This window comes from Pseudochaenichthys georgianus, chromosome 3 (assembly GCF_902827115.2).
Source record: "Pseudochaenichthys georgianus chromosome 3, fPseGeo1.2, whole genome shotgun sequence".
In the NCBI taxonomy this organism is placed as follows: Eukaryota; Metazoa; Chordata; class Actinopteri; order Perciformes; family Channichthyidae; genus Pseudochaenichthys; species Pseudochaenichthys georgianus.
In genome coordinates this window covers 33625827-33631826 of record NC_047505.1, presented here as the reverse complement: position 1 = coordinate 33631826, position 6000 = coordinate 33625827, and positions in this window count along the sequence as shown.

Here is a 6000-nt window from a genome sequence, read left to right as displayed (position 1 = left end):
AAGGTGATTGCTAGGGACGCTGCTATCGATATTATTTATGTTATGTTGTGTAACTGTATAATGGTGTTATCTTTATTGCTACCCCCTTCCCCGTCAATGTATAGTGTTGGTCCACAGCGCAAACATATTAGTTTAACAAAATCCGCATCTAAAATTGTGGCATAGATACTGTAACGTTCACAAAGGGAGTCGGAAACAGGCTTCTAGTTATTAGGCTTTAATAACTCTTCTTATTCGCAGATGATCACAGGTACATGTCACCTTGTGGGTTCTACCTCACACTAACCTAACTCTTACCCCTCACATATATATAGAGCAGTGTCTACGTCACAACTCCCCGCCCTCCCCCGTCCGCTCCCCCAACCACAGGCCCGCACACCAACCAGCATCACTGTGCAGCCTGACACCCTGGACATGCAGGGTCGCTACACTACCCCCCACTACAAAGTTCCTAGCCCACGAGGAACAAATAAACACAGCACAACACTACAACTACACACTGTACTTTGACTAGGAAGGTCTGGGTGGACTACCATCCCTTCCAGTGAGACCAGGGCGCATTCTTGCCCTCTACAGGAACTGAGGGGTCTCACTATAACCTTACTACCAAACAAAGTCTCTGAAGCGACCCAGGGGTCGTGTCTGCCTTCTCGGCAGGGGGACTGGGGTCAGGAGGACCGGGGTTGCCGGATCTGGCCCAGGCGGCGAAACAATCGGGAGACTCTCAGTCCCTGATGGGGGACTGCTGCTCTGTTCGCTGGGGGGCCTGAGTGGGGATGTCGAGGGGACGGCTGTGGGCCCCGATGTTCCTTGGGTCTGTGGGGAAGCGACTCCTCTGTACGGAGCCAACCTGTCTCTGTGGAGCACCACTTTTCTCTCCTTTGGTGGCAGCTGCATCCTGTAGACCACACTCCCCCACCCTCTCCAGTACTCTGCAGGGACCAACCCACTGACTGTCCAGTTTTGGGCACCGGCTTTTCTTTCGTTGTGGGCTGTAGACCCAAACCAGCTCCCCGGCCCGGAAATGCTGCCCTCTGGTCCTGGTGTCGTAGTTCCGCTTCTGTCTCACCGCAGCACTTTTCTGCTGATCGCGGGCAAAGGCGTGAGCGGAATCAAGGCGGTCCTGAAGTCTCCTGGCGTACTCAGGACCTGGAGGCGTGTCTAGGGAATCTGGTGGCCGACCAAACGCCAAAACAGCAGGGGGTCAAAGCTCTCTCCCCAACATGAGGAGGGCAGGAGAACAGGCTGAGGACTCCTGGACTGCAGACCGACATGCCATGAGCACAAGGGGCAGATGCTCGTCCCAGTCGCGCTGATGCTGAGACGTGAGGATGGCCAGCTGCTGTCCTATGGTGCGATGGAATCTCTCGACTAGTCCGTCGCTCTGTGGTCGCAAGGGGGAGGTGCGTGTTTTGTGCATGCCCAGTTGTGAGCACATGGAGGCGAACACCCGGGACTCGAAATTTCTCCCCTGGTCACTGTGCAGGGTCTCCGGCACTCCAAAACGGCTGAACATGCCGGCCACCAAGGCATATCTGCGACTGTCTCTGCTTCTTGATCAGGGAGAGCATACGCCTTTGTGAAGTAGTCTATGGCCGTGAGAACGTAGCGGTTACCCCTGTTTGGCAAGGGTAGAGGCCCCACCACATCAACCGCTACTCTCTCCATCGGGGCCCCGACGGGAAACTGTTGCAGCGGAGCATGGGAACGACCAGGGGGGCCCTTCCACGCCATACACGGATCACAGCGGCGACAGAAGTCTTCGACATCCCTCCGGCACTGCCCCCAGTAGCAGCCCTGACGAAGGCGCCGGAGAGTCTTAGTGACGCCAAAGTGTCCAGAACCTGCCGTTCCATGCATGGCCTTGAGTACGACCTCTTGCAGACCCCTCGGGACCACTACTTGCCACCTCTTCTCCCCCGTTGCTGGCTCCTTCCACGCCCGCTGTAATACGCCCTGACACAGACGTAGAGTCTCAAACTGAGACCACAGCCCCTTGGTTGCTTTGGAGAGCACTGCCACTTCCTCCCACGGTGGCCGCTGCTGCGACTCAACCCACTGCAGTACAGGCTGTAGAACGGCGTCCCGCTCTTGCTGTTGCTTCCACTCTGTCACATCCACTGTCTGGAGCTCCCGGCAGATAACCTCTTCCACTTGCTGCGTTGCCGCACAGACGATGTCCTCCTCCAGCAGCTCCTTTTCACGAGTCTCTCTCTTCTCGCAGTAGTGGCATCCGCCGGCGGCACATGGGCAGCGGGAGAGAGCGTCTGCATTGGTGTGGCGCACCCCAGCCCGGTGCTCCACCCTGAAGTCGAAAGTTTGGAGCTCTTCTAGCCACCTGGCGACCTGCCTTTCTGGCTCTTTGAACGTCATGAGCCACTGTAATGCAGAGTGATCCGTCCTCACCGTGAACGCCTGCCCGCACAGGTAGTACTTAAAGTGCCTGATGGACAGCACCACTGCCAAAAGTTCCCTGCGGGTGACGCAGTATCGTCGCTCCGCTTTGTTGAACGCCCGGCTGAAGTATGCCACCACCCGCTCCCCCTCTGGGGTACCCCAACGCCGCTAGCGTCTGTATCCAGGGTGAACGGCAGCTTGGGGTTGGCTGGGGCGAGACCCGGGGCTTCACTCAAGGCACGCCGAAGGCCGTCAAACGCTGCTTGACATTGCTCAGACCACAGGAAATCCCTGTCCTTCTGCAGCAGCTGGAACAGGGGTGCGGCAGTGCCAGCAAAACGCCGTACAAACTTCCTGTAGTACGAGGCCAGGCCCAGGAAACTCTTCAGCTGTTTCTGGTTGCGAGGATTTGGCCAGCCTGTGACCGCCTGCACTTTCTCATGCAGGGTGCCGATGCCCTCCCCCCCCACTTTGTGTCCCAGGAAAGTGACCTCTCTCTGCAGGAAATGACACTTATCTGGATGTAGCTTCAAACCAGCGTCTCTGATCCTCTCCAGCACCACTCTCAGAGATCCCAGGGCTGCCTCAAACGAGCTGCCATGCACCAGGATGTCGTCCAGGTAGGGGTGTAACGGTTCACAGAAGTCACGGTTCGGTTCGTACCTCGGTTTGGGGGTCACGGTTCGGTACGGTTCGGTACAACAAGAAAAAGCAAAAAAAAGTCCCAAATGCATAATTCCAGGTTTGTTGTTATTTATGTTTGAACAGTAGAGCAAGTTTCAGTTTAAAAATAAGGAACTCTGACATTTTGAATAATTAACTGTATTAAACAGTTAAAAACAAACCATAAACAGTACCACACACACTCAGATGGCCATATTATCTATAATGGCTGATGTCAAACAAAAAGGAGGTTTCATCAAGCTGTAAAACTAAAAAGAATGTCTTACATCATAAATAATAAGAAAGTGTTTCAAGAGCGCAAAGTCGTTGAAATCCGGGTGGCATGTGTGCATACGCCCGCCGCGTCAGGCTCTCCACGTTGTTAGCCAACGCACGCAGCGTCTCCCCAAACTCCCTACAGCGGTTACTCAACTCGTTCCGGAGCAGCTCTGGTGGGAAACACTGTCCAAACCGCCTCTTCAAAGCCCCCGCTAACTCTTCATAGTTGAGTCGGTCCACAGGGCTAAGTAGTAGCAGACATGAAAGAGCCTCGTCTGTGAGGCACAAAGCTAGCTGTAGTGCTTTAGTCTCTATTGGCCACCCCCCGGCATGTGCAAGTAGCTCAAATTGGGCATGGAAAGCCTCCCAGTCTGCCTTACCCGAGTATTAGGGTGTTTTCACGGACCCGGCGGCGGCTGCTGCTGGTTGATGGGCGCCGCCATTGTTGTTTACATCCCGCTTGGAAATGGCGCGAAATGGCGCGGAAGACGGCGACATTCCCGCGTCTCTAGCCATCTTCACCGCCGACTCTCTCAGGCGCTCTCTCGCCTCCCGTGCACTCATGAACTCTCTCCTCATGTCCTTCGACCACCCGCATGCTGAAGGAGTTTTGGGTCTACTTTTCTCCGCGCCGTTCCTAATGAGCTTGCTTTAAAAGAAGAAACACTCAAAACAACCAGGACGAGGGTTAAACAAAAATCTGTTTTAATCATAAACGGTAATAATGCAATACCATATATATACATATACCATACAAAGCCATCATATGAGTAATGTCAGGAGTATGCCTACTCCTGGCCTTGTTCACAGGCTGCCCCGACCTCCCAGTCCGGGCCGCGCGTGAAGAGAGAACGAAGCAACCGGTTGCACGTCCCAAAACCAACAAAGGGGTGGAGTTTCATTTGGGAGATACCAACACGCTGTCTCACAGGGAATTAGTGCGGGCAGCTTTTAAAGCCACAGTTATTAGGTTTTGTGCTACTATTTACCGCCTATAACTTCTTGACCTCTCTGGAACCAACACAGTTTGTATTAATTGTTAATCATAAATGCTTTTGACACAATCGATTATAGTTTTAGAAGAAAATAATTGATCATATTGGAGGGCGGGAGTTTATAAACCAAAGAGTAACCGCCCTTACGGGACGCTGTAATAAGTAAAGCGAACGCACCCGCAAGGACACCTGGCCTCCTATTGGTTGAGGGATTTTGACAGGATTGTTGCACAAAGTTTCGAGCGCGCACAGAATAATTCTGAGAGCAGAAAAAGTTTCGAGCGCACAGAATAATTCTGAGCAGCAATATATCTGATTGCAAGCGTACAGTTTGAGCACAAACAGAGCAAATCTAAGTGCAAGCAGGCACTATTTGAGTGTGAGGGCACTATTTGAGTGCGAGGACAGAGTTTGAGGGAAATAAATACATAAAGTATGCTCTCAAATTTAAATACCACGCTCTTGAATAAAGATAGGGAATAACCCCCATAGTAGGCCATCCAGTTATTTTAGCCGGGCCGAGGCAGATGATTGGTCGTGCTTTTTACAGCGCTACGGCTTCCACAGATACATTTTTGTATGTATTTATTGTCAAAGCATTTAATATATTCATTGCTATCGGGACGTTAAGAGCATTCCATGGAATATAACAAAAAGTGTTTTCTGAAATAAATTACATACCCCATTGAATTATGACTGAAGATCGTCAGCTGGCTTCCTCTCCCTTGTTGTTCCTCGATACGTAAAGGCTGCACCACCGTTGACAACTTCTCTCTACATATCAAACATACCGGTAAACCAGCATCGTTTCCTGTGAAAGCAGATAACTCTGTCCACGCAGAATTAATTCCTGTGTTCCTCCGGTACTTTTCTTTGATTTATTCATAGTTCGCTCATCGAGCCGGGGGTTATTCGCCTCCAAGAAAAGGCGCTCGCGCGGGACCGTAGCAGGATGTGACGCATATTTTAGTTGACCTAATTAAAACCGTATTGTTTTTTATTTATGTGTCACAGTATCACCTCAAAATACAAGATACGAAACATTTTCAACCATGCAACAAAATATAAATAGTCCTACAAATACTTTTATTTTATTTCCTTCTTATTTTTGTCTAAGCTCAAGGGAGCCAGAGCAGAGGGCTTAAAGGGCCGCGGGTTGCCGACCCCTGATATAGGCCTACACAACTATGGTGTAGTTCTGCATTGAATGAAAAACTTGGGTCGCAGGTTCCTCAGTAGTGCATTACAAGACATCTATCAATATTTGTGCATACCTCCAGCAATGTTAACTATGTTGAAGCACTTATTTTAACTGATATTATACATAATGTATTATACTCTTATAAGATGTATGTAGATATTTCATCTCCGGCCTTGTCAGGTATTGAACAATCAATAAATAAAGAACACAGAATTGTTCAATATAAAACACAGAATGTGTGTGATTATACTAAATGATTTACAAATAAACACCACTGCATATTTACAACTGTACACATGCTGATGTAACGCAAATGTACCAAATTGGGATCAATAAAGTATATCTTATCTTAAGATGATCGATGGCTACTGCCATATTTGCACAATGTGCCTCTGAACCTTGACAAGTGCATGTTTCAGGCTCATCAATGAACAACAGGAGGGGTCACAGACATAAGACCAGCTG